This window comes from Gorilla gorilla, chromosome 8 (assembly GCF_029281585.2).
Source record: "Gorilla gorilla gorilla isolate KB3781 chromosome 8, NHGRI_mGorGor1-v2.1_pri, whole genome shotgun sequence".
Classification (NCBI taxonomy): Eukaryota; Metazoa; Chordata; class Mammalia; order Primates; family Hominidae; genus Gorilla; species Gorilla gorilla.
Window position 1 is genome coordinate 44336916 of NC_073232.2, and position 27969 is coordinate 44364884.

At 46.3% G+C, this 27969-nt stretch overlaps 1 protein-coding gene across 1 annotated transcript in view; it reads right to left on the bottom strand.

Annotated features, from left to right (window-relative positions):
* Positions 1–27513, bottom strand: part of CDH23 (cadherin related 23) — a 419032-nt gene extending 391519 nt beyond the window's left edge. The window contains exon 1 of the mRNA XM_063709996.1: positions 27134–27513. The gene's annotated coding sequence lies outside the window, so the exon portion shown is untranslated. The remainder of the gene's footprint in view (positions 1–27133) is intronic.
* Positions 27514–27969: the final 456 nt, after the last annotated feature.

Sequence of the window (27969 nt, forward strand, 5' to 3'; positions counted from 1 at the left end):
CCCTTTGAGTTAAGTGATACATCTTTTCCAGATTGCCTGTGACAGCCACTTCCTCCCCACATAATTGTGTGAGATGCTGTTTGGATTGTTTTTACGCGTGTTAATATCACAGCTTCTAAAAGGAGCAAGGGGCATGCAGTGGGGGCTTGACCAGAAGGAGCTTTGGGCTCCTGAGAGCTCAGTGGGAAACCCAGGTCCCACCAGGTTACCTTACTGCAGGTGGAGAGAAAGGGACAAGTCTACCTGGGAACCATCAGGCGGGGAGCGAGATCCAGTTTCAAATCCCTGCTTAGCCTCAGTTTCCTCTCTATGCTGACGGAGGCAGCACCTACGTGGCGGGATATAGTGAGGACTCAAAGGCGGCACACCTGAGAACACCCACAGGTGCACCTGGCACGTGATGCGTGTCCAGTCCACCCAAGCGACCTCCTGCCTTGCCTCTTCCCAGTCCCCACCTTTTCTGCCCAATTCTCAAGCCAACAGTCGTAGTGACAACCATGTTCCGTTGTATGTAGAGCATATCACCCTTGTTGCACTCATCACAAGCACCCGACACCTGGACTGCAGGTTCTGTGAGAGCAGGCAGGGCAGACCCAGACCAGGCGATCTTAGAACAGAGCAGAGAGCACCACCTGTCCTGCCCTGCCCAGCGAGCACCACCGGCCTCTCAGGTCACTTGGCCTTCACTGGCCTTGGAGGCGGGAACACCACCTCATTTTCCAAATGGTGAAAATGAACCTCAGGGAGGATAGAGGCATGACCCTAAAACCCTGCAGTGCTAAGGCCCCAGTATGACTGACAGAACTAGAAATTTGAGGCTTAGGCTGAGTCTCCCCTGAAGCTGTCACCTCCTGCCACCACCTTCTCTGCCTCCCTCCCCTCATCCCATTCTCCAGCAAATGCATCACCCCCCTGGAGCTGCTGGTTGGCTCTCTCTCCTGCCTGTCTATTGCTAACCTCCCCCTAAACTGTGCTCCTCACAGGAGCCCAGCCAAGGAGCACCTTCCTACTCCAGAGGCAATGGACTTGCCCAGAGCCTGCAGCAGGGGGTGGTTTCAAATCTAGCCTCAGGTGAAATGCACAGCTGGACATTTGATTGTTGCCAAGCCGCAGCCCTGTAGAGGCACCAAATCCACAGCAAGTTCCTTCTCCTCCTTCAACAGGGCTTGGCCATCACCTCCTTTGGAGTCTCCTCTGATTTTACCAGCTAGGCTGCATCAGGCCTTCCTCCACCCCACTGTGCTTCTGACAAACAGATGTCCCCGTTCGAACCCTCCATGCGCTGTGTGTGTGCACATGTCTGTCTCTTTCACTGGACCTTAAACTCCTGGAGGACCCTAGGATCAAGGCATGCCTATTTCACCCTGATTGCTCCAGAGCCTAACACAAGGGCCGTCATAACATAGGAGGTGTTCAATAGTAGTGGCTGAAATATAAAACATAATGTAAATATAAAAACATAAATGGAAGGGGGGAGAGAGGGAAAGAGGGAGGCCAAGCACAACCCCTCCTCCCAAAACCAAACTCTCAAGAATTCCGAAGGCTTTGCCCCTCTGCTCTGCCCTCCCCCAGTGAAGTTGCCCAGGAAATGGAGTCATGGGGCTGTGGTAGAGGCAGGTAAGCATACTGTTCTTCCCCTCTCTGGGCCTCAACTTTCCCACCCATGAAATGGAGATCCAGTTTCCTAATGGCAGATCAAGCACGTGGAGAGCTTACAGTGAGTCCTTCAGCTAGGAAAGCCACCCACATTGATGCAGGTGGTGAGGAAGGAGGTCCAAGCAGTTGGGCAGGCCTGTGGAGGCCTTGAGATCCCAGGGGGCCTAGCTCCTCACCTCAACAATTTTTCTTCCTTATACAAGGAACGCTAAAAACCAGTGACAGAAATCTAGAGCCAGAAGAAGCTTGGAGATCCTCAGCATGCTGCTCATTTCACAGATGGGGAAACTGAGGCCCAGAAAGGCAGAAGGGAAGGATATTGGCATGTGCTGAGTGAGCCTACTGTGTGCTAAACTTTCTATAGAACTTCATAAATATCACCACTCCCTTTGAGGGGGTCTTGCTGACCCACTTTGCAGATGAAGAAATGGGGACTCAGGAAGAGTCTAGTTGACTGAGGTCTCACAGAAGTAAGTGACAATGGCAGAATTCGAACCCAGGTAGCTCTGGCTCCAAAGACCAAGCTCTTTGCATGGCACCACAGGGCAAAGGCTCCCTGGAGCCAGGACCACCAGAACCAGTGATTTCAAGATGATGGTTCCTTGACACCCAATCCAGTGCTCACTCCTGTACACACTGTAGGGCTGCCCCACAATGTTCCACCTTCTAGACCCACGTGTCTGCCGCCTGTCTGATTCAGAAAATCATTAAACACCATGATTGGAGATTACTATAGGTGGCTCCTCATCTAACTGTTGTGCTTTACAGCATCCTCCCTCATATACCTTCAACCCAAACTTGTATACATCCAGGGGTGGGAAGCTCACTACCTACTCAGGACACATTCCATCTTTTGGACAACTTGGTTAATAATGATGCCTTTCCTCTTAACACCCTTCCTCTTTTAATGACCCAAAAGCTTCACATGACTCCTAGTTCACTGTGTCCACATTTGCTCCCATTCAGACACACACACATACACACACATACACACACACACACGCGCTTCCTCACAATCCACCACACCAGCCTCTTTTAATTTATTTTCTAGCCTTCTCCCTCCTGCCCTTCCCCAGTAACTACTTTCTAACCTTTACTAAGGACAAGTATATCTTTTTTAAAATACTTAATTTAAGAAAAAATATTTCACATCTGCATGAGCAATACACAAATCATAATTCTTAAAAATAACAAATTGCAGGCCAGAGTAATCATAAGTAAATTGATATTGATAAATAAGCTTTTCTCCAGAGCAGTAGGTGGTTTATTTTAATCTAATGAGTTTTGTATTTTCCCAGCTTTCAGATTCCATGATGAAGGGCTGTCTGCAATAGAATTACGACGCTCTCCGAAATATTGTAATTTAATGCCTCATTTTGTCAAGACTTTCTTGAAAATGAGATTTGTTCCCAGTGAAGAATTTTACTCAGCTCTTTCTCATATGCCCCCACCCACTCCCCAGGCACACAGGTTCTCCTCAGGTGGGGCAGGTGGTGGGGCGCAAGGGCAGGGGGCCAACAGGCCAGGTTAAATAAACATGGTGGCAGAAGGCAGAGGGCTGGGCAGGGAGCAGGAGTGGAACCGCTCCTGGCTGGACACAGCCTTGCTGTCTGACTGGGCATTACCCAAGGCCCACTCTGGGCCTAACACTGCCTCCTGCAAACAAAGAGGGGATCACAGGCTTCATCTTTCCTATGAGGAGCTGAAAGGGCTCCTATTTGGGGGTTAAAGAGAGCAGTATAAGAACCTGGAGACCTTTGAAGACTGGAGAGAATGACAGACCCCACAGGCAGGGGAGCAGCAGAAACCAAGGGTTGGGGGGAAAGGAACAAAGCTATTTGCAGAGAGCCTCTGGGGGTCATATGGTTGAATGCCCTCCAGGGACAGGGAGCTCAGCACCTCCTCAGCCAGCCTGCTGCTCTGTGAGGTTACTATAGCCAGGCGACGGGGGGGGACCTTCCGGATGGGGGTGGTGCCGAGAAATGCTGAAGTGAGTAAAGCAGAGGCCAAGAGAGCAGCCAGGCTGACTGCCAAACTTGCTATGTGAGCTTGCATGAGCTGCTTAGCTGCTCTGTGCCTCAGTTTCCCTACTCTCTTAAATGGAGATAATAGTCATACCTACTTCATAGGGTTGTTATAAGTATCAAATAACATAATACTTGTGAAATCTCTGGAATACAAACTCACCTATATTAAGTTCCCAATAAGTGCTATTATTAGTAGCAGCAGCATCACCATCACCATCATCATCATCACCATCACCATCATCCCATCATCATCATCATTATCATCACCATCACCATCATCATCACCATCATCATCATCACCATTACCATCACCATCATCATCATCACCATCACCATTACCATCATCATCACTATCACCATCATCATCACTATCACCATCATCATCACCATCACCATCACCATCATCATCACCATCACCATCATCATTATCATCACCATCATAATGACCACCATCATCACCATCACCATCATCATCACCATCACCATCACCATCATCATCATGTGTGTGCATAGACTACTGGAGAGGAAGCTGAGAAAGCAGAAAAGGACAACTTCTGGGAGTGAAGCCTAGGTGTCTGGAGGAGAGAGGTGGGAGAGAAGGGTTTCACTGGATTCTGCTTTGGGCCTTTTGAATTTTCTACATATGTTATTATTGCCTGCCCAAAAATAAAATTGAAAAAAAAAGATAATTTGGTATTTTAAAAAAGAGAAAGGAAGAAAGACAAATTGCTCTTCTAATGTACCCCAATCTGCCTTCCAGTAACTTTCCCTCCCAATTTGGATTTCTGGACTCTGGAGTCACACAGTCAACCCCTGCCTTTTAAAGGAAGTCATTCATTGGCTCAATAAACCCTTCCTGAGCACCAGCTATAGCTGCTGAGTGCAAGGCATCCAGCAGTAGCCGGGACAGACTCCATCCCTACAGCCTGGCAGGTGAGAGACATGCTAAGCCTCACCATCTGGGTCCCAGGTGCCCCAAGTGAAACCCCTGGTGACATCACCTGCTCCCCTTCTTGGCCCACTCTCCCCTAAACAGCTGTTCTCCTGCCTGAATAAAGTTTCAGGTCCCCACTTTTGATTGTTAAATTAGATGAGTTCACCACTTACTGATACACATGCTGAGGTGTTTACAGGTAAAGTGAGCTGCTGTTCACAAGTAACTTTGAAATGCATCCAAAACAATGGTCTGATGGAAGGATGGGAAGTGAATAGATAGAAAAAGTAAAGGAAATGAAACAAAATGTACTCTATAGAATTCCAGTGGTGAGTACCTAGGTGTTCACTGGACAAGTCTTTTGACCTTTCTGCATGCTCAAAAATTAATTAAAATGTTAGGGGGAAATTAGAAGAATTCAAAACCACCAAACCTCCAGGTGGTTTTTCACATCTGAGTGTTCCTCCAATGCCCTTTTCCTATGGGCTAGAGACTTTCCATGGGGAAATGTCCCTGCATGTCCATGTTAAAGGGCCTGGGTGTTGCCTCCAGGGCCTTTCTCATACCAGCCCCCACTGGAAAGGGCACAGTGATGTACTGGGGTGGACAGGGCGCAGGGGGAGAGCAGAGGCTAAGGGATGTTGCTCCATTCCCCCTCAAGGTCACTTCATTCTTCAGAGAGTCCATTCCTGTAGCACAAGCAGCTCTGGGACAGGCCCAGCTAAGGAGAAGAAAGGTATTTCAAGGAGAAGGGAAGGGAGCCATAGAGGGAGGGGAGAGTATGCATATGTCTTAGAGGGCAGGGAGAGGAAGTGGGTGGCTGAATCCATGCTGAGGCCACAGAGGAACACTAACCCTCAGTCCCCTCAAAGTCATGCTATGAAACCCCTAACACCTTCCCACAGTTTTTTCTTACTTGATGGTAAAATAACAAAAACAAAGCTAAAAATTTATTATTATAGTAGCTCTCCTTTGTTGAGTGCATACTACATGCAAACATTGTGTTTATTAGTTAGTTCCCACAGCCATCTGATGAGGAGGATGCAATTATTGCTATACCCATTTCACAGATAAAGAGATTGAGACTAAGAGAGAAGAGGTCATTAACCCAAGGTTACTCAGCTAGTAAACAGTGAACCAGGATTTAAATCCCAATTGGGTACCACTTGCAATTATGATTTAATAACCATGGCAGACAAACAATCTCCATGAGACTAGAAAATTGGGTCCAAAAAATAAAAATCCACTTGAAGGTACCAGAGAACCGTCAGGTTAGACAGAAGCTGCAGTATGACGATCCAGAGAACGGAATCTCCCAGAGGTAAGCCCAGACTTCTGAGAGCCTCTTTTGCACTCAGAGCTTTGGCACAGAATGAGAATGGAAGAGCGGGCAGAATGTTGGCCTTCCTGTGAGCCTGGGGAGATCAAGATTGAGTTGGGGCTAACAAGGCAGCAAGGACTTGAGGATCCCAGATCCCAGAGAGGAGGGAGGCACAGAGACATGAACTCAGACCCCTGGAGAGTTGCTGATGGACTGTGGATGAACTAGATGAAGATGAAGCATTACAATGACTAACCGAATCTGGAGTCAGCTCAGGCCCTGACTGGATTAAGATGATCAGCTGCTCTGCTGCCTGCTGGATGATACAATGAATCTTCCCTGAAAAGAAACAGCATCATTCAGATCCTCTACAATTTTTCATACGAAATGACTGACATTCATTAAAACATTACTAGCTATATCATAAACAGGAAAAAGAAAAAAACAGTCAATAAAAACAAGCCCATAGGTGACTCAGTTACTAGATTATCAAATATGGGCTTAAAAATTACAGTGATTAATATGTTCAAGACAATAGTTGAAAAAAGATGAATGATGTCACCAAGGAACTAGAAACTTCAAAACAAATAAAAATAAATTCCCAAAAGGAATAATACAATAATTAGAATCTTAATAGATGGGTTTAACAGTGAATTAGATACAGTTGAAGAGAAGATGAGTGAACTGAAAATAGACCCGCAGAAAATAACTGGAATGAGCTGGGTGCAGTGGCTCATGCCTGTAATTCCAGCATTTTTAAGGCCAAGGCAGGCTGATCACTTGAGCTCATGAGTTCGAGACCATCCTGGGCAACATGACAAAACCCCATCTCTACAAAACATACAAAAATTAGCCAGGCATCATGGTGAGCACCTGTAGTCCCAGCTACTTGAAAGGCTGCACTGGGAGGATGGCTTGAGCCCTGGAGGTGGAAATTGCAGTGAGCTGAGATTGTACCACTGCACTCTAACCTGGGTGATAGAGACAGAACTTGTCTCAAAGAAAAAGAAGGACAGATGAGAAAGTGATAAAATAGCTTAAGAGATATATGGGACATGGTGAAAGTATCTAGTACATGTGTATAATTTAAGTCCTGAAGAAAGAGAGAGATTAAGTCAGAAGCAATAGTTGAAAATATATTGACCAAAAATCTTTTGAAACTGATTGAAATATCAAGCCAAAGATTGGATAAATCCTAAGGATACAAAGTAGGATAAATAAAAGTATAACTGTAGAAAACCAAAGGCAAGGTCGGGCACGGTGGCTCAGATCTGTAATCCCAGCACTTTGGGAGGCCGAGGCAGGCGGATCACCTGAGGTCAGTAGTTTGAGAACAGCCTGGCCAACATGGTGAAACCCTGTCTCTACCAAAAATACAAAAATTAGCTGGGTGTGGTGGTGTGCGCCTGTAGTCCCAGGTACTTGGGAGGCTGAGGCAGGAGAATCACTTGAACCCGGGCAGCAGAGGTTGGCAGTGAGCCGAGATCATGCAACTGCACTCCAGCCTGGGTGACAGAGACAGACTCCGTCTCAATTAAAAAAAAAAAAAGAAGAAAAGACAAAAAAAGAAAGAAAGAAAAAAAGAAAACCAAAGGCAAAACAAAAAAAGAAAAAAAATTTAAAGGAGCCAGAGAGAAAAGACACATTAATTCAAAAGTGCTAACAAAACTTATAGGTGACTTTTTGAAACAAATAATGGGAGCCAGAAGGCAATGAAATGAATGACCTCTTTAGTGTGACAAGAAAATTTTATACTCAGTAAAAATATCCTTCAAAATTGCCGGGCATGGTGGCACATGCTTATAGTCCTACCTATTTGGGAGACTGGGGTGGGAGGATCGCTTGAGCCCAGGAGTTCAAGGTTGCAGTGACCTATGATCACACCACTGCACACTCTAGCCTGGGTGACAGAGTGAGACCCTGTCTCTAAAAATAAAAAGCAAAGGTATAATAAATACATTCGAAGATGAGCAAAAACTGCAAAAATTCAATAGCAGATCCACACCAAAAGGAGACATCTTCAGACAATGAGAAAATTACTCCAAAGGAAAATGTAAAATACAATGAAGAATAAAGAATATCAGGGTAAATATGTAAGCAAACGAATGCTGTCTGAAAGAAAATAATGTCTTATGGATTTAAAATATATATACAATTAAAATTTATAACAACCACTAACACTAAAGGTAGAAATGGAGTAAATGGAGTTAAAGTGTTCCAAAGTCCTAGCTTTGTCCAAGAGATAGTAGAAAAAAAATACTCTAATAAGTTAAGAATACAGGCTATAGCTGGGCACAGTGGCTTATGCCTGTAATCCCAGCACTTCAGGAGGCCAAGGCGGGCGGATCACTTGAGGTCAGGAGTTCTAGACCAACCTGGCCAACATGGTAAAACCACTTCTCTACTAAAAATACAAAAATTAGCTGGGCATGGTGGTGCGCACCTGTAATCCCAGCTACTTGGGAGCCTGAGGCAGGAGAATTGCTTGAACCTGGGAGGTGGAGGTTGCAGTGAGCCAAGATCATGCCACTGCACTCAATAACCATAGAAAAGGTGAAAAACAAATCAGTAAGGACACCAATATCTGAATGATAAGATGTACATATTTAACCTCATTGATAAAATTGAACACGGTATACAATAACAGAATAAACACTATTCTTGTGGGACAATGAAAAATATTTATAAAAATTCCCCATGCTGGGACATAAAGTAACTCTCAAAACATGTCAAAGAACTGGAATCAGTAAAAGTATATTCTTTGATCATAACAGAATTAAGCTTAAAAACAACTGTAAAAAGTATGAAATCTCCAAATGTTTGGAAATAAAGCAATGAGGTTTAAAAACCCATAAATCAAAGAGGAAACTATAACAGAAATTAGAAAACACTTTGAACCTCGCAACAATAAAAATATGACATCAAAATTTGTGACATACTAATAGCTGTGCTTAAAAGAAAATTTACAGCCTTAAGTTCAGATTTTAGAAAAGAGGAAAATCTATAAAACAATGAGCTATGTATGTATCTCAAAAAGTATTTTAAGAAGTAAATTAAAACTGAAGAAAAGAAATACAAATTCTGATGAAAAATTAATGACATAGAACACAAAATTTAATACACAAAAATCAGTAAAACTGAAAAGTTGTTTTTCTGAAAAGATCAATACAATTGATTAATCCAGTGATCAACAAGATGACAAAGAAAATGAGACGGATGGCTGGGCACAGTGGCTCACGCCTGTAATAGCAGTTTAGGAGGTAGAGGAAGGAGGATCATTTGAGCCCAGGAGTTGAAGAATAGCCTAAGCAACACAGCGAGACCTCATCTCTACAAGTAATTTAAAAATTAGCCAGGTGTGATAGTGCATTCCTGAGAAGGCTAAGACAGGAGGGTTGCTTGAGCCCAGGAGGTAGAGGTTGTAGTGAGCTGTGATCATGCCACTGCACTCCAGCCTGGGCACTAGAGTGAGACCCTATCTAAAAAATAATAACAATAATAATAAAGAAATAAAAATGAAAGAGAAGGTACATGTTACCAATTTCATCCATGAAAAGATATCACTGTAGATTCTATAGAGAGTATAAAAATGCATGAGGACAATTAAGGAGATTTTACAAATAACTTTATGTCAATTCATTTGGAATTATGTATAAAATGGATAAAATTCTAAAAAATGCAATGTACTAACGCTGACACCCAAAAACATAAGAATATAAATGGTCCTATATTTATTACAGAAATTGAAACTGTACTTTATAACTTTCCCACTAAGAAATCTAACCTCACATGGCTTCTCCATCGAATTGTTCTAAACTTTTAAGGATAAAAATAACACAAATCTTATCCACACTCCTCCAGAAAACAAACAGAAAAAGAAGGAACAGTTCCCAATTTGTATTATGAGGTCAGCAGAACTCGATACTATAATCTGACAATGATTTTACAAGAAAGAAAAATCACATGAACACAGATGAAAAAAATCTTAAGCAGAACATTAGCAATTCATTTATGCCAAAATACAGTCAAACAAAAGCTGTTGTAGCTATTGCAATAACAGATAAGGGGTTATGAGAAGAATAACACATCATGACAAAGTTGGATTTATTCCAAGAATGCAAGGTTGGTTAACTTTTGAAAATCAACCAGTGTAATTTACCACATTAGCAGAAGAAAGAAGGAAAATTATATGATCATTTCAATAGACACAAACATACATTTGATAAAATTCTATGCACATTTATGAAAAAACTCTTAACAAAAAGGAACAAAAGTGGCCATAAATGGAAAAGCCCACAGCTAGTATCATACACAATGGCAAAAGACTGAATGTTTTTCTCCTAAGATCAGGAACAAAACAAGGATGCCTTCTATTGCCATTTCCATTTAACATAGTATTGGATGTTGTAGCCAGAGCAATTAGACAAGAAAGAGAAAGAAAAGGTATGCAAATTGCAAAGGAAGAAGTAAAATTATTTCTCTTTGCAGAAGACATGATCATACATGCAAAAAACTCTAACAATTACACACACACACACACACACACACACAAAACCGAGGAGCTAATAAATTCAGCAAAATTGCAGTACAAAAAATCAACACACAAAAATCAGTTGTATTTCTAAATACCAATAATGAACAATCAGAAAAGGAAATAAGGAAAACAGTTCCATTTACAACAGCATCAAAAAGAAGACAATATTTAGAAATAAATTTAACCCACGAAGCAAACAACTTGTACACTGAAAACTAACAAATATTGCTAAGCTAGGCATGGTGGCACATGCCTGTAGTCTCAGGTGCTTGGGAAGCTGAAGCAAGAGGATCAACTTGAGCCCAGGAGTTTGCCTCCAGCTTGGGCAACATAGTGAGACCTCATCTCTAAAAAAAAAATTTTAAGGAAAAGAAAGTAAAGAAGACATAAATAAGTGAAAAGACATCCCATGTTCATAAACTGGAAAACTTAGTATTGTTAAGATACCATATTTAATATTGTTAAGATAGTACTATTGTTCAGATACACTACTGCCCAAAGCAATCTACAGACTTAATGCAATTCGTATCAAAAGCTCAATGGTGTTTTTCACAGAAATAGAAAAACCCATTCTAAGATTTTATGTGGAATCTCAAAGTACCCCCAAATAGTCAAAACCATCTTGAAAAAACAAAAGAACAAAGTTGGAGTACTCACACTTTCTATTTCAAAACTTACTACAGAGCTACAGTGATCAAAAAGGTGGAACTTACATAAAGACAGACTTACAGACCAATGAAACAGAACTGAGAGCCTAGAAATAAACTGTCACGTAAACAAGCAGTTGATTTTTAACAAGGGTGCTAAGATCATTCGATAGGGAAAGGACAGTTTTTTCAACAAATGATGCTGAGAAAACTGTCTATCCACATGCAAAATAATCAAGTTGGACTCTAATCTTATACCATATACAAAAATTAACTCAAAACAGATAAAAGACCTAAACATAAGAACCACAACTATAAACTTCTTAGATGAAAACACAGGGGAAACCACGATATTGGATTTAGCAATGATTTATTGGATATGACACCAAAAGCACAGGCAACAACAACAGCAAAAAGGTATTTGTACTTCATCAAAATTAAAAATTTGTCTGCATCAAAGCACACTATCTATGGAGCAAAAAAGCCACCCAGAGGATGGTGAACATATCTGTAAATCATACATCTGATAAAGGATTAATATCCAAAATATATAAAGATCACCTACAAGTCAACAGCAACAAGACAAACAACCCAATTCAAAAATATTTTGCCATAAAAGATATACAAATAAGCCCGTGAAAAGATGCTCAACATCACTAGCCATTAGGGAAATGCAAATCAAAACCACAGTGAGATACCACTTCACACCCATTAGGATGACTATTATCCAAAAACAAAAAAATTATCTGGGTGCAGTGGTGCACTCCTGTAGGCCCAGCTACTTGGGAGGCTGAGGCGTGAAGATCACTTGAGCTCAGGAGTTCTAAACGGTAGTGCACAACTGTGTAGTGTAGTTTAGAACTGTGCACTACAGTTTAGTGTGGCCACTGCACTCCAGCCTGGTCAACACAGCAAGACAACCATCTCTGAAAAATAAAATAAAATAATAAGTGTTGGTAAGGAAATGGAGAAATTGTCAGCCTTGTACATTGCTAGTGGGAATATAAAATGGTGCAGCTACAATGGAAAACAGTATGGCAGTTCCTCAAAAAATTAAACATAGAATTACCATATTATCCAGGAACTCCACACCTAGGTATACACTCAAAAGAACTGATAGCAGAGACTCAAACAGGTATTTGTACACCAACATTCATAGCATCATTATTCATAAGAACCAGAAGGTGGCAACAATCCAAATGTCCATTAACAGATGAATGGATATAAAATATGGTACATTCATACATGGAATATTATTCAGCTTTTAAAAGGCCTTAAATTCATACACCTACTAGAACATGGATGAATCTTGAAAACATTATGCTAAGTGAAATAAGCCAGACATAAAAGGATGAATATTGTATGATTCCACTCATACCAGATACCCAGAATAGGCAAATTCATAGAGAAATAAATTAGGATCAAGGTTACATGGGTAGATGGGAGAAGGAATGGGGAGTTACTGTTTAATGGGTACAGTATTTCTATTTCAGATGATGCAGAAGTTTTAGAAATGCATAGTGGTGATAGTTGCACAACATTGTGAATATACTAATGCCACTGAACTGCACACTGAAAAAGGGTTTAAAAGGTAAATTTTATGTTATGTACATTTTACTATAATTTTGAAAAAAATTAGAAGAAAACTTTCCTAATTTGAAAAATGACAGCTATTAAAAGAAACCTACAGCAAACATCACACTTAATGATAAAATATTGAAAGCTTTCTCCTTGATACCAGAATTGAAGTAAGTATGCTTATTATTACCACTTCCATTCAATATTATGCTACAACTCCTTGCCATTGCAATAAAGCAAGAAAAATGATAAAAGTATTGTAAAAGAAGATATAAAACTGTTATTATTTATAGAAAACATAATCACATATGTTTTAAAAAATCAAAAAATGCAATAACCTATAAGAATAAATAAGTAAATTTAACAATGGTTGTGTAATCAATGAAAAAAATCAGTTATACTTCTATATGACAAGTTAATAATACAAAATGAAAAAATTTCAAATTACTTACAATAGTATCAAAAAACATAAAACACATAGAAGGAAATCCAGTTTTAAAAATATAAGAATGCTACACTAAAAAGCATTATTGAATATAATGTATTAAAACTTAGAAAAATAGAGGAGTATATCTTGTTCATGGATTGAAAAACTCAATATTGTAAAGATGTCAATTTTCCTCAAATTGACTTACATATTTTTGATGCAGTCTCAATCAAAATCTCAGCAGGGTTTTTATGGAATTTCAGAAGCCAATTCTAAAATGTATATGTAAATGCAGAAAGCCAAAATTAAACAAGAGTCTTGAAGAAGAACAAAACTGAAGAATTTACACTGGCAATATCAAGACTACATCTGTAAAGCTATAGTAATTAAGCTCTAAAGCTCGTGTTGGTAAAAGGATAGTCAAATACTTATAGAATTGCATATACCTATATGTACACCAAAGGACACACATACAAATGTTCTTAACAGCCTCTTTTGTAATAGCCAAGAATAAAAGCAACCCGCCAGTCCAACAACAGTAGAATGGATGAATTGTGGTATATTCACAACATGGAATACTACGCAGCAACAAAGAGAAACACATTAACTATACGCAACAGGATGACTCCCACAAACAAGTTAAGCAGAAGGAAACATCACAAAGAGAACCCACTGCATTATTCAACTTATATAAAGTTCAAAATAGGCAAAATGAATCTATTGTATTAGAAGTCAGGATAGGAGTTAACTTCAGAGGATGACGGGTAATGGCTCTGGTAATCGCTTTTTTCTTAGTCTGGGTGGCAGTTACATGAGCATGGCCCTTTTGTAACAACTCAGGATAAACACATTAGCACACTTTTCTGCATGTATTATACTTCATTTAAAAAGTTGCCTTAAGAAGTCCCTTAGCACCAACATCAGTGCTACTAACAGCTGTCCTGCTTTGCCTCTCTTCCTGCCCTCTTGCCATGGGAAGCACAGTGCTGGTGGGCATAGAGCAAAGCTACAGCTTCAGGGCAAGGGACCTCCCAGTCCTGGAAATCTTCCAGGACTGCACCCCCTCAACCTACAGCCTTTCTCATAGGTATGATAGTTACTCTTGGCACCCCCAGGCAGCCTGCAAGACTGTGAGCTCCCAGAATGCAGAAGCTGAGAATAACAGTAGCATAATAATAAACAATAGCAACATTTGTTGAACATTTACTATGTGCCAAGCACTTTTTCTAAGCATTTTATGTGCAATAACTCATTTAATCCTCCCAATAACCCTTTGAATCGGGTACTATTATTCTCATTTTGCGGAAGAGAAAACAAGACACAGATGAGTAATGATTAATTAAATTGCCAGAAGCCCACACAGTTCATAAGTGAAAGAGCTAGGATTTGAACCTGGGTGGTCTGGCTCCAGAGCCAGAAACACTTCCTCTCATTTAGGGTATGGGCCCAGAGGTAAGGCCTAGTGCTCAGAGCCCTGGCCACACCCACCCAGACCAGGCACAAAGGAAGAGATGCTTCCCATTTCTTACAGGCAGGCCAGTGTGTCTGTGGACAGCGATGAGGTGTGTACCCTCCTGAAAGCCTGGTTCTAAGACTTCAGGGAAGCAGGCAGGCCCCAGCCCATGGGACTGGGCTCTTAAGCCTGGGGAAGCAGGTTGAGGCTGCAGCATGGGTCTGGGGAGAGAAGTCCCTTTCTAGTCCTAGGGAAGAGGGTCTTAGAGCTCCTCAGGGGTCAGGCCCCTGCTGACAGCACTCAGGACAAAGGAGGAAGTAGACACCAAGGGCACCTTTTCCTGTCCCAAGCACTGCCCAGGTGCCCTCTGCTTTCCACTCCCAGATCATTTCATCCATCCCACCCCCAGGCCAGCAGTCAGGAAACAGCCACGTGGAAGGTAAAGCCAGTCTACTCTGGGAATGAATTCCAGCGCCTCCCCATCCTCCATCCCTTACCCAACATACCACATAACCAGTTCTTCCTTGGGTCTGCCTTTAACCCCTCCCGGTACAGTTTCCTCTCAGTTCCCTTTGCTCTTAAACAATGAGTTTAAGCTCATTGCCCTTGGAAGAGGCCCTCACCTATGCTCAGAGACTTTCTTTGTCTACCTGAGAGGTACTGGGGTTCACCAGCCCCTTTGTGTCAGGTCTGGATGAGTTTAGCCAGAGCTTCATGATGGACCCCACACATTAGAAGGGAACACCAGGGAATCCCCTACCCCTTACATCAAACAGGGCCCCTTTGTCAGAGGCCAAAGCCTCAGGAGCCAAAAAGTCCTGCCCAGGAGCCTTCTTAGTCCACAGCAGCCAGATACTTAAAAGTGACATCACACGTCTGTTCCAGAGACTAGGGGCAGGCCTGATATCCAGTTCAGCAAACAAACCTTGTGATCAGGCCAAGGGGCAGGGTGCAAGAGAAAGCCCACCCTTACATCAGCCAATGCATGCACATGCACACACACACACACACGTGCACACATGGCCAAGGCCGTCTGCATCAACACTAGAAAGGAGAGGCAGCAAGTTAGTACCACGGACTTCTGAGCCAGGCAGTTTAAAGGAAAGTAGGAAGGAAAAACAGATAAACTATGTCTACACCTGGCCTTTCCCATTCCCCTCTGCCCTTGCCCCTGACACCCAGGCCCTCCACAGCGGCTCCCAAGGAAGCTGTGAAACACACAGGTGCAACGAGGTCACCTAGTTAACAGCCTCTCTCCCGCTGTATTATTCATGGCTCCCTTCTTCCGGCCTGAGCTCCAGTTTCCAACAGCCCTCAGGCAGGGAGCAGACACAGCTTGGCAGGTCAGCTGCCTGGCAGGTCCTAGCCCATGGCCACCCCCACTCTCTACACCCCATGCCTGTCCCAGCCCCTCCTAGGATGTAGCCATCCCATGGTAACTCAGACCCAGTGGTCACCAGCAGTTCAGGTGAGGGGGAGAATTTGGGGGCAGTGAGGAAGATCAGAGAAGGAAAACCTTGGCCTTGGCTGAGTCAGGCACGAGATGCTGATATTTCCTAAGGAGACGCAATTCTCTCTCTTTCTCTCTTTCTCTCTCTTCTTCTAACACACACACATCCTGAATTGATTGCCCTGAATACAGCACTCTGAATAAGTGTGAGAGCTCATGGGGGACAAGGGCCATGCTTTGTCTATTTCTGTATCTCAGTGTGCCCTGCATAGTATCCTGCAAACAGTAGGTGCTTAATAAATATCAATTGACTTGTACAAATCCAAAAAAGATGGATGTCAAATTGTTAAGAGTGAGCATAAAGAGTTACATCAAGCCATTGCAAAGACATTGCTCCTGGGGTTTCGAGATCATCATGTTATTTAAATGTCCAACTGCATATATCTCGTAAATCCCACATAATTCAAGTCATTAATACTTAGTAAAAATTAATTACAATGACACATACTATTTGCATAGCACGATTTTTAGGTTATCGCAACTCATTTTGTTGAGCACTTTTATGTCTCTCATGAGAGCCCCCTACTCACTGAATCAAGTGATTGGTCAGAAGGGGATTTTCCCCCTATTTTACAGATGAGAAAACTGTGGCTCAGAGAATTAAAGCACTTGGGTCAATGAAAGGACTATCACTGAAGTCTTCACACACTTGCCGGGGGCATTTTTCTTCATTATTCACACCTATTTCACTGCCTCATGATTACCACACATACAGCAACATGATAAAACTACAAGCTCTGATAAGGTTACTTGGGTCAAGACCCAGAAAGCCCAGGCTAAGGTCAGCTTAGGACTAAGATGCATGGCCAGAAATACCCAAGAGCTCCTGAGCCAGCCTGGCCAATGGCGGGGAAAGGTGTGGGGTTGGGGTTAAATTATAGACACCACTGCATGCAAACCCCTAGCTTTACAGACGGGAAGGGCTGGGGTCCAGGCAAGTGCAGAGACCCTGACATACATGGCCTTCCCAGATGGGGGCAACCTGCTCAGGGTAGAAAACCATCCACCTCATTCACTCCCATGGATGTTTAAATCCCAGCCAGCCTCACTCTCTCACATCCCCTGCCCAAATGCTGGAGGCGCCTGAACATTCAACCTCAGCCCAGGATCAATTATAGGGGAAGTCAGGACTGTAATAAACACACCTGGCAGGGCTGGATAGAAAGGGGGTGACCCAGAACCCAGCCCCAGCTCTGTCATTGCCTCTCTGTGGATCCCAGGTGGGACTTTTGTCCTTTCTTGAGTTCAGTTTCCATCTGTATAGCGAAAGGTTTGGCTCTGGCCTTCTGTAAGTGCAGTACAAAGTAATGATCAAGGAATCAGACTGCCTTCATGAAAAAATCTGCCTCACCGCCTGCAAGCTATGTGACTTTGGGCAAATTGCTTAACCTCTCTGTGCCTCATATTTCTCACCTGTAACATATGAGTAACAGCTGACCCTAATTCGTAGGGTTGTTGTAAGGACTAAGTGAGGTATTTTAGATGAAGTGCTAAGCTCAGGGCCTGGCACACAGTAAGTACTTAATAAATGTTTCTCATTACTACTGTCAGCTCTGACACTAAGTCTATGGTCATAAACTGGCCATCTATGGGCCACATGCAGCTTGCCAAAGGGTTTTCCCTACCATAGACACTTCACAAGGGTAGGGGCCACTGATGGACCCCAAGGGCCTAAAACAGCACCTGGCACACAGTAAGCGTTTAATGACTATTTCCTAAATGAATGAATGGCCTCGCTGTGTTTTCAAATATTAAATTCGTTGCTAACATCTCAAATAGAAAGATTTTTTTTTAATATCGATGTTTAGATTCTTTTGAAAAATCAAAGTGTCCGGCAAGCCTAAAAGCTGTTCTGTACTGCTGCTTAGCAACATAGACCAAACAGTAGCAGGGGCCCCCATTAGCCGAGGTAAGTATGTGCAGTTTGCCACAGTGTCTTCCCAGTTGTCTGGACCCTGGAGCCACCTGAATGCCTCCTGGGGGAACCCTGACACCCTTGGCCCAGGGTATATCACAGGAGAAGTGCAGACAGCATGGAAAGTTTGCATTTACCTGGCCCCAGGGCTTCTGCCCCCAGAGATTGCCCCAGGTCTGCTAAGTGCCCATGATACTCTGGCATCCAAGCCCCCTCTGCTGTGGACAGGCCAGACCCTCTTCCCCAGAGGAAAGCCTCAAACACTCCACGTTGCTGCAACTTCCTTAGCTTTCTAGGCTGTGTCACTCCCTGCTTGGAAAACTCCCAAAAGCAGAAAGCAACAGAAAGATGAATTTAATACTTATCCTTCTCACAGAAAGAGCACAGAGATAGGGAGACACATCTTGGGAGGCTCAGGTGGGAAGATCACTTGAGCCCAGGAGGTCAAGGCTGCAATGAACTGTGATCTCACCACTGCACTCTAGCCTGGGCAACAGAGAAAGACCTTGCCTCAAAAAAAAAAAAAATTACCTGCTTTTTTTTAACTTTTTCCAAGTGGATACTAGAAAATTTAAAACTGCACATGTGGCTTGCATTATTTTTCTACTGGGCAGTGCAGCTGTGGACTCTCAGCTTGAAGTCCCAGCAACTAGACGGAGGTTGGGACACAGGTGATGCTCAGTATTGGCTGAGGAATGGCCTCCCCAACAGTAGATGTGAGATCTTAAAGCACAGACAGGATGGGTTTGGAAGGATCCCCCACCCCACCACCCAGTTATGTTCTGGTTTTCTAGTGAAAGTCCATCCGTGGCTGGGCACGATGGCTCATGCCTGTAATCCCAGCACTTTGGGAGGCCAAGGCAGGTGGATCACCTGAGGTCAGGAGTTCAAGACCAACCTGGCCAACATGGTGAAACTCCGTCTCTACTAAAAATACAAAAATTAGCCTGGCGTGATGGCATGCACCTGTAGTCCCAGCTACTTGGGAGGCTGAAGCAGGAGAATTGTTTGAATCCGGGAGGTGGCGGTTGCAGTGAGCCGAGATTGCACCACTGTACTCATTCCAGTCTGGGCGACAGGGAGAGACACTGTCTCAAAAAAAAAAAAAAAAAAAAAAAGTCCACCCGTGCCTCACCCTCTAAGACAAAGCCTTAGGCCCCCATAGAGTGTCTGAGAAAGGCCTAGCCTAGAGTTCCATTGCCACTGGTTCCCTGGAGATGACATCAGTGATCCTGGCTCCAGAAAAGAAGGGCAAGATCAGCCTCCTCCCGAGCCAGGGGCAGTTCGGAGCAGGAGAAGGAACATGGGGGGCTGGAGGGAATAAAGTCCCTTATAAGCCAGGGCAGGATGGCTAATCTCCTGTCTCTGTAGGCAAAGAACAGAAGAAAAGTGGGCAGAGCTAAAGGGCACCCCTCAGAGGGACTCAACCCACACTAACCCGAAGCCAGGGAAAGCCAGCATTCCTCGGGGACAGAATTAGTGATACAAATGGAAACCCAGACAGAGTCGCGGCTGCCCCTTTTGTTTTCCCTTTCTACCCTCCCACTCTCTCTTGCTCTCTCCTCTACTTCCCTCCCTCCCTTGCTTTCACTGGCTCCCAAATTACAGCCTTCTTTCAGAAACAGACACAATCAAGGTGATGTGCATGGCCCTTGTCACAAATGGCATCTCAGGTCCTCTCCAAATGGAGCATGGCCTTTAAAGAGGAAGGTGATATCGCTAACCGCCTGCCTCAAGGAAGATGCATCTCCAGGAAGACACAGGCTAGAAAAAAACTCCCACCCTCTTCGGCTGATTGGCCTGTGGCAGGCTCTGGGTGGCTGATTGCAGGGCCAGGCCTGGGGCTGCTGGGGTCTGAAAGACAAGGCATGCCCGCCCTCCTCAACACTCCTTGTGCTGGAGCGGGAGGAGCAGGGCTCTGCCCTTGACTGGCCAGCATTCAGGCTGAGCTTCATCTGGGGTCCTTGAACAAGCTTACTCTCTGACTCCAAGTCTCAGTTTCACCACTTATAAAATGGTAAGACTAGCTGATCTCTGAGAACACTTCCAGACCTTGAGTACAGGTCACAAACTCAAATGGCTAAAGGAGCAAGGGGGTATTGGAAATGAATAAAGTGGGGTCCAAAGTGAGGCAATAGGGAATGGTCGGGACTGTGGAGAACTGCAAGCTGCAGGCTCACGTAAATCTAAAAGGCAGCTGCAGGCAAAACTCACAGGGGCGACATAAGTCAGAGTGAAGTCAGAAGAGTAGTTACTTCTGGAGTGGGATAACATGGGGTGGGAGGGGGCATAAGAGAGCCTGCCAAGGCACTGGAGATGTTCTGTATCTCCATGGCAGTGAGGCGGTTACACAGGTGTATATATATGCGAAAATTCACCACTTCCACTTAAGATCTGTTGATGTTATTTTATGTATGTATTCTTCCGTGAATTTATTTATTTATTTATTTATTTGAGACAGGGTCTTGGTCTGCCGCCCAGGCTGGAGTGCAGTGGCACGATCTCGGCTCATGGCAACCTCTGCCTCCCGGGTTGAAGAGATTCTCCTGCCTCAGTTTTCCGAAAAACTGGGAGTGCAGGCATGTGCCACCATGCCCAGCTAAATGTTTTACGTTTTTAGTAGAGACGGGGTTTCACCATGTTGGTCAGGTTGGTCTCTAGCTCCTGACCTCAAATGATCCACCCACCTCGGCCTCCCAAAGTACTGGGATTACAGGCATGAGCCACTGTGCCTGGCCCATTAAATAATTTTTAAAAGAAAACAGCACTTTGGGAGGCCGAGGTGGGCAGATTACGAGGTCAAGAGGTCGAGACCATCCCGGTAAACATGGTGAAACCCTGTTTCTACTAAAACTACAAAAATTAGCTGGGCGTGGTGGTGTGCACCTGTAGTCCCAGCTACTTGGGAGGCTGAGGCAGGAGAATCACTTGAATCCGGGAGGCGGAGGTTGCAGTAAGCTGAGATTGCGCCACTGCACTCCAGGTTGGCGAAAGAGAGAGACTCCATCAAAAAAAAAAAAAGAAAGAAAGAAAGGAAAGAAAGAAAGAAGGAAAGAAAGGAAGGAAGGAAGGAAGGAAGGAAGGAAGGAAGGAAGGAAGGAAGAAATAAAGAAAGAAAGAGCGAGAGAGAGAGAAAGAAAGAAAGAAAGAAAAAGAAAGAAAGAAAGAGAGAAAGCAAGCAAATGAAAGGGGTACTGGCAACTCAGCTCCAACCAACAACTGTTCAACTGTTGATTGGGAACATGGACACAATGTTGCCAGTTCTAATCAGCGATGCCAGAAGTCTAGATGTTTATACAGACTGCTGGATTTGTTTTTTTTTTGTTTGTTTTTTGGTTTTTGGTTTTTTTGAGACGGAGTCTTGCTCTGTCGCCCAGGCTGGAGTGCAGTGGCGCGATCTCGGCTCACTGCAAGCTCCGCCTCCTGGGTTCACCCCATTCTCCTGCCTCAGCCTCCCGAGTAGCTGGGACTACAGGCACCCACCACCACGCCCGGCTAATTTTTTTTTTTCTGTATTTTTAGTAGAGACGTGGTTTCACCGTGTTAGCCAGGATGGTCTCAATCTCCTGACCTCGTGATCCACCCACCTCAGCCTCCCAAAGTGCTGGGATTACAGGCGTGAGCCACCACGCCCGGCCAGCTGGATTTTTAAATGTTATCAGTAAGTAATTACAAAAGAAAAACCACAACAACCCCCATCCAACTCGTGCGCATGCGCTCACACACACACACACACATACACACACACACACACATTCAGGAAGAATTCAATTTATGAATGTATAGATTGTCAAGCTCTGAAAATAAGAAGAGGTTTCACCTCTTTACTAGAATACAATGTGCCTAACATATAAGTAAGTCAAAGGGATACAATAAAAGCTACTACATTTTGCATGTATACTGTGCGCCAGGTACTACACAATGCCTTGGAAAGTTGTCCTCTTATTAATGCTCATAGCAAGCCTATAGGGCAATTGAAAAATTATTCCCATTTTACAGATGAGAAAACTAAGCCAAACCCAAGGCTTCAGAGCTCTAGTGGAAGAACTGGTGCTCAATATCAAGTCTGTCGGCCTGCAAACTGCCTTATGAAAATCACGAAGTGAATGCATTATGATCATAATAATAACCAACACTTGCCTGGGGTTTTAGAATATGTAAAAAATATGAATGCTAAAACTGAACCTGCTGTGTCACTCTCAGCAACACAGCCTGCAGCCCCTGAGGCTGAGAAGGGCTGTCTGATATTCCCATTCCCCTCACCAATACATTGAGCTATGCCAACATTTATTATCGAGGTGACACAGGGCCCCAAGACCGCAAACCCTGAGGCCCCAAATATCTGGAGCTGTGGGCGGCAGCAGCGGCCCACCCCACTCTCCATGACAGATCCTGATCAACTTTCACACTGAAAGACTAGAAAACTGTCTCCATGTGGCTACGTTTTAAATATGCCAGTTTTCTGGCTGACACCTTTCTCGTCAATAAGGTTGGTAAGAATATGCATTTTCTGCCCTATGGGATTCAATAAAGCCATTTTCATGTTGAATCCAAATAAATATGGCCTATAAATGTTCTAATGTTTTCTGAATTGGCTCTTTTGCAAAAATGATCATTCACCACTGTTGCAGACATTCAGATCAAGCATTAGAAATGTCCAGCACGCCAGCAGCACCCCTGTGCCCCAGTCGTTATGCCCCCGGGAGTAACCATTATTCTGACTTCCATCACGTAGATGGGTTTTGCCCCTGCTCTATGGGGCCTATGCTTTTCAGTTCTCCCCAGTCCCCACCACTCCCTATTGTGTTACATGCTTTACTCTTTTGTCTGCATCCTCGCCTCTTTAGGCATGCAAATGTCCGAGAGCAGATGCCTAGAGTCCAGAGTACAGCAAGGTGGACATTCACCACCCATCTGGAAAGTACCACCATGAAGAGTTAAAACTGGATATAGGCACAGCAAACGGTTGGTGTGTTAATGATCACTTAAGAATAGGGCTGGAGAAGGTAAGAGAACCATCACCCAGCGATAAGCCATTGGGTCAATGAACAGTTACTGAGCACCAACTACTCCACTAGTGTGGAGGAAAAAGATGCAGCCTGTGCCCTGGAGGAGCTCAGTGGCTACTGAGAGGCCAGAGCCATGCAGAATGGTAAGAAGCACCAAGGAAGGACCGTGAGCGAGGGAGGCACAGGCTGGAGGGGCAGCCCACCCGCACCAGCCACCCCACCCGAGGACTCAGGAGAGCTTCCTGGAGTTGACGACTCCTGAGCAGCGTCAGTGTCACCCACATTATGCACAGGAGGCTGGAATACAGAAGAACCCAATCTGATCTGCACTTCTCTACTGAAGGCAAAAGTACTCCCACCCTGAAATAACCTATCCAGTAGGGTTCGACTTGTAAATGACCTTGCTCATCTATTCATGGACAAACAGGATTGCCCCAGCGCCAAGAGGAACCCAAAGCAAGGCTCAAAATAAAATAAAATACAATGTTTAAAAAACAAGTAAAACTGAATTTGAAAACAATGAGTTCAATGGGAAATTAGGTCAATTTTTACAATCATCTTTACACATTAAGACCTGGGGGTTCAAGAAAACAGTGAGACTTATTAACCTAGTTATTTTTAAATTTTTATTATTTTTATTTATCGATTGATTTTGAGATGGAGTCTCACTCTGTCGCAGTGGCATGATCTCGGCTCACTGCAACCTCTATGGTCCAGGTTCAAGCGATTCTCCTGCCTCAGCCTCTCACGTAGCTGGGATTACAGGTGCCCACCACCACGTCTGGGTAATTTTTGTATTTTTAGTAGAGCCAGGTTTCACCATGCTGGCCAAGCTGGTCTCAAACTCCTGGCCTCAAGTGATCCACCTGCCTTGGCCTCCGAAAGTGCTAGGATTATAGGTGTGAGCCACTGCACCCAGCCTAACCTAACTATTTTTGAACTCACTGATTTTCAAATCAATGTCTGAATGTCTTCACATTAGCTCGCTCTTTGTAAGGCCCATGACTGTGTCTCCCATAGTTCCTCCTCATCACCTTGTCCCCTGGCAGAGCTGCCCTCTCTCTGGGAAAGAGGATAGCTTAGGGGAAGGACAGCCTCTTTGGGCAGGGTGGGATGCCTGAGCCATGCGATGACCTTTCACCTGTGACACCATCGGCTACACCAGGCCTCTGATCCAAATCTCTCCAGCAGTGTTTCAAATCTCCTACTCTCAGGCCAGCCTTGATGGCTTCAGGGTCATCATCCAGAGGACCAGGGGTATAACTTGCCACCATGCCTCGGCATCATCCCTGTATCTTGAAGCTAGAGGCCTCAAACCACCTTAGGGCAGTAGAAGTGGGATGTCCAGTCCAGGTTGGGGTCAGGGGAGAGCTTGGTCAGTATCTTCCCCTCTGGAGGCTGTTCCAAATTGGCTCTCATGCTCCTCCCCCTCTGCATAAGTCCTAGGGCCGCTGAGAGGTGTTATTAATTGGCTGATCCACCCATCTGGGAGGGGCAGATGAGGTGGAGAGTAGTTGCTCAATTCCTTCTGCTTGAGGGACAGCATCTAGTCTCTGTCTCAGGCGTCCTAGAGGCAGAGTGTGTACACCCAGCTTCCGGAAACCCTGCCTCCTCCACTCACCTCTTTCTGGCCCATGTGCAGGGGTTTTTGTTGGTTTTTTTTAGAGACAGGGTCTCATTATATTGCCCAGCCTGGAGTACAGTGGCTATTCACAAGCACGGTCCTAGCACACTACAGCCTTGAACTCCTGGGCTCTAGCAATCCTGTTGCCTCAGCCTCCCCAGTAGCTGGGACTATAGGAGTTCACCACTGCACCCAGTTCCATGTACAGTTTTGACTGCACACAAAGCTGAGATGTTATTCTAATCTATTTAAAAGACCCTAAAACACAAACACTCTTGTGGCATTAGCATGGTACAACCCGAAGGGGCCAGTGGTGGACTATTAATCCAAGCCTAGCAAAACGGGCCAGAGAAAGAAGTTTCAATCTCATTCTCATCTCTGTGTTCTTATCCACTGCCCTATACAACACTCTGCACCAAGGAACTATGCAATGCCTCTTAGAGAAGGCACTGTGGACCACAGCTCAAACTTTACTGAGCACATGAGTCACCCAAGGATCTTACCAAATGCAGATTCTGATTCAGAAGGTCTGGGGTGGGGCCCAGGAGTCTGCATTTCTAACAAGTCCCCAGGTGATGCCGATGCTGCATGTCCACAGGCCACACTCTGAGGAGCAAGGTTCCGCTACACCTTCACCTCCCAGAAGAATGTGCATTTTAAATGAGCACTTCAGGAAGGTGCCCTTTAAAATACTTGGCTCAAATAAATGAACCTCAAATGGTGAAACTGCAGGTAAGGTAGCTTGTTGGGTGGGGGAGCTATTCCAGAGGCAACCAGGATCATCTGCTATCACAACCCTCAAATCAAGCCCTTTGGTAAGCAGACGTGAGGAGCCCAGCTGTTTAGAGGTGAGGAAGGCCAAGTCCGAGAAGTATATGGGGGCCCAGCACAGACGGGGCCAGGATGCTAGCTCTGGGCCTCCCACCCCTCACTGCTGTCCTCCAGCACTCGAGGCAGAGCTTCCTGGTTCACACCAGTCGCTTCTGTGTGCCACCTTCCCAGCTCACGGGGGACACCCACCCTCTACCACGAGACACTCTGCCTTCCTGCCCTCCCCAGCCCTGGCAGCCAGAACCAAGCCTTGCTGTTCCCCCAGGCAAGGGGCCCCTTCCCAGCTCCTCCTTGGCAGAGTAACATCTAGTGCCCCCACCCCTGTAGGTGCTGACCGCAGTGCGCCTACCCCTGCACCACGAACCAAGCACTAACTCCAAGCCAGCTCTCCCCATCGTGGGCTGACTCATCATCACCATGCAACTGGCCCCAACTAGGTTCTTAAAGCCCGCCCCACCCCACACCCCACAACCTAATTCTTCCCTGTGTGAGGGTCTGACTCCACCCAACACACACACACACACACACATACACACACACACACACACACACACACACTCCTGTATCTCTCTAGCTTATTTCAAAATCCAAATTAGGGTTGGGGCACTTCCCAAGGGGCTGGAAGCGAGGTCAATGTCAATGCCAGCTCTGGTCTGAGAGGGCAAAGGACGTAGAAAAAGAAGGCTCTGCTTTCTGAATTACTAGGGAGGATGGGGGAGTATTACTACCGAGGAAAGGCTAATTTCCTCCTAGTGGACCGCCGACAGCACTAGGGCTGGGGCTGGGGTCGCAGTGGGGCGGCGGCTGGCATCGGATCTCTGCTCACAGCACAGAGGCAGCCTCTCTAGGTGCCCGCTCCGAGAAAGCCAGGCAGAGTGCCCGCCGGCTGGCGCCGCCACTGCCTTGGAACACGCGGGCTCTGCTCGAGTCCTGGGCTGACCTACGGTGGAGATGAGGGGCAGTGCTCCCGGGTGCCAGCTCCTGGGGGCAGCCAGCATCGCTCGTAGCGGACCAGTTCCAGGGCCAGGAAGGCGAAGCGAGAGCCGCAAAAGGCTCCCGGCTCCTCGAGGGGCGCGTCTTCCCATAGCTGGACCGAATTTGGGAGGATGTGTAAGTCCCCTGGGGTCTCCCGCGGGCACAGGGACCTGATGAGGGGAGGGGAGAACTACGTGCCTTTAGTTCCCCTCAGCGCCTCTGCCCAGCCCGCAGTAGGGGTGCGCCCCACCCCATCCCCACTGTCCAAATGGGGACCCAGGGCTCAGAAGGGGAGGGGATTGGATCCCAACGCGCTCCACTCTCGAAAATCTCTCCACCCCAGACCTGGACCCTCTCCGTAGCGCCGAGAGCAAAGCCCCCAAATGTTCGCGGTCCCAGGACCGGGGATGGGGGATGGGATGCCTGTCCTCCCAAGGCCAACACGAATGGAATTCGAGTTCCCAGGAATAAAAGTTGCCGCGCGTCGGGGAGCTCGGAGCGGGGCGCGGGGCTAGGGCCAGGGGCCTGGGACCGAAGGATGCCGCGAGCGCCCGCCACGGGCGATGGCCGCGCTGGGAACAAGTGGTTCGGCAGCCGCGGTCACCACCAACTTTCCCGCCGCGCGGCGGGCGAACGGCGAGGGGAAGGAGAGGGAAGCGAGGAGGGAAGAGGCGGTGAGTGGCTCCGGGTACCGTGTGCGTGTGTGCAGCGGCGCCGCGCCTCGCCTCGGGCTCTGCTCTCCGCCGGATCGGCCCCCGCGGGCCGCCTGCTCTGGCCCTGGCCACCGCCGCGTCTTCCCGCCGGCGCGAAAGCTCATCCGCGGCGTGCCGGCAGCTCCTGGGTCTCCGCGGGCCGCTCGCCGCTCGCAACTTCAGGCGCGCCGGGGGCTCGGACTGGGCGCGCCCCAAACGTCCAGAGGCTCTGCCACCCCGCGCTCCATGCCCGGGCCGGGCTGCCTAGCCCCGACCGCCTCAGCGTCCGGCCGCCGTCGGACGCGTCCTCTGGCCAAGCATCGCGCCTGCAGCCCGCGTCCCTCTCTCCCGAGCCGCCGCCGCCGCTCAAGTCCGCGATCAACTTTCCCTTGCTTCCCCCGCCCCGCTCGGCCCCCGCCGTCCAGACCCCGCCTCCCGCAGCTCCCTCCCTCACCTCCCGCCTCGCCCGGCCCCCGCCCGCCCGCCCGCCCGCGCTCGGCGCTCCCCCACCCCTCAGGCCGCCAGGACCCCCGAGCTCCCGCCCGGCCCCGTCCGGACCCCCGGGAGAGGCGCCGAGCCCGGCCGGGCGCTCAGGGCATGAATATTTCAGTGCTGGCGAAGCTGCCCTCTGCCGATGTCATGGCACCGGCTGCTGTGGCAACTCCACGAATCCCCCAAAGGGGCAGGGAGGAAGCCCGCGGAAGAGGCCCCAGGTGCGAGACAGAGCAGTGCCCCGCCAGGCCGCCAGCCGTCCCGCAGAGGGGCGCGCAGGGGGATGGGGGCCCCCAGCGTCGCGTCCGCCCCGCGCCTCAGGCAGAGCGAGGTAACGCTCCCGG